The following is a 1759-nucleotide window of genomic DNA, read 5'->3' on the forward strand; positions in this document are numbered from 1 at the left end:
TCTCTCTTTGGATTTTCTTCTGTATTGCTTGGGAGAGTACTAGGAGGAGTTTCAGTGACCTTTTTACTCAGCTGGCCCACTTGTGCCTCCAAATTTCTAATGGAGGACCTTGTTTCATTCATGAAACTGAAAGTGGCCTTAGATAGATCAGAGACTACATTTGCTAAGCTAGATGGATTCTGCTCAGAATTCTCTGTCTGTTGCTGAGTGGATGATGGAAAAGGCTTGCTATTGCTAAACCTGTTTCTTCCACCATTTAAAGCCTTGTTGAGGCTTTTGTTAATCCTTCCATGAGAAATTTGGATGATTTCTCCATGAGGGATTATGGGTGTTTCCATAGGGTTCACCCATGTAATTTACCTCTGCTATTGCAGGGTTCTCAGGATCATAAGCTTCTTCTTCAGAAGATGCCTCTTTAGTATTGTTGGATGATTCCTTCAATCCATTCAGACTCTGAGAGATCATATTGACTTGCTGAGTCAATATTTTGTTCTGAGCCAATATGGCATTCAGAGTATCAATTTCAAGAACTCCCTTCCTCTGAGGCGTCCCATTACTCACAGGATTCCTTTCAGAAGTGTACATGAACTGGTTATTTGCAAACATGTCAATGAGTTCTTGAGGTTCTGCAGGCGTTTTCTTTAGGTGGATGGATCCACCTGCAGAATGGTCCAATGACATCTTTGATAATTCAGACAGACCATCATAGAATATATCCAGGATGGTCCATTCTGAAAGCATGTCAGAAGGACACTTTTTGGTCAGTTGCTTATATCTCTCCCAAGCTTCATAGAGGGATTCACCTTCTTTCTGTCTGAAGGTTTGAACATCCACTCTAAGCTTACTAAGCTTTTGAGGAGGAAAGAACTTGGCTAAGAAAGTCGTGACCAGCTTATCCCAAGAGTTCAGGCTATCCTTAGGTTGAGAGTCCAACCATATTCTAGCTTTGTCTCTTACAGCAAACGGGAAAAGCATAAGCCTGTAGACCTCGGGATCAACCCCATTGGTCTTAATAGTATCACAGATTTGCAAGAATTCAGTTAAGAACTGAAAAGGATCTTATGATGGAAGTCCATGAAACTTGCAATTTTGTTGCATCAGAGAAACTAATTGAGGTTTAAGCTCAAAATTGTTTGCTCCAATGGCAGGAATTGAGATGCTTCTTCCATGTAAATTGGAATTTGGTGCAGTAAAGTCACCAAGCATCTTCCTTGCATTGTTATTATTTTCGGCCATGTCTCCTTCTTTTTCGAAAATTTCTGTCAGATTTTCTCCAGAGAGTTGTGCTTTAGCTTCCCTTAGCTTCCTCTTCAGAGTCCTTTCAGGTTCAAGATCAGTCTCAACAAGAATGTTCTTATCCTTGTTCCTGCTCATATGAAAAAGAAGAAAACAGAAAAGAAAATATGGAAACCTCTATGTCACAGTATAGAGATTCCTTTATGTGAGTAAAAGAAGAAAAGAAATTCGAACATAGAAAGAGGGAGGGGGTTCAAATTTTTAAGAAAGAGAAGTGTTAGTAGATAAATAAATAATTAGAAGGAGGTGAGAGAGAAGAATTTTCGAAAATTAAATAAATTAAAATAAAAATATTTTTGTTTTTAATTTAAAATTAAGGTTAGAATTCGAAAATAAATAAAAAAAGGAAAATTAAATTAAATTAAATTAAAATTTAAAACAATTAGTTAATCAAAAAGGAATTTTGAAAAAGAGGAAGGTGATTTTTGAAAATTAGAGAGAGAATTAGTTAGGTAGTTTTGAA

The 1759-nt window shown here is 36.8% G+C and overlaps 1 non-coding gene across 1 annotated transcript; it reads left to right on the forward strand.

The window, feature by feature from the left end:
* The first annotated feature begins 735 nt into the window (after positions 1 to 735).
* LOC148566831 (small nucleolar RNA R71) lies at positions 736 to 843 on the forward strand. The gene has a single exon (XR_015882038.1). It is a non-coding gene; the product is annotated as a small nucleolar RNA R71 (small nucleolar RNA).
* Positions 844 to 1759: the final 916 nt, after the last annotated feature.

The sequence above is a fragment of the Arachis ipaensis genome, chromosome B4 (genome assembly GCF_059453495.1).
Source record: "Arachis ipaensis isolate K30076 ecotype BB chromosome B4, ASM5945349v1, whole genome shotgun sequence".
NCBI classification, from domain to species: Eukaryota; Viridiplantae; Streptophyta; class Magnoliopsida; order Fabales; family Fabaceae; genus Arachis; species Arachis ipaensis.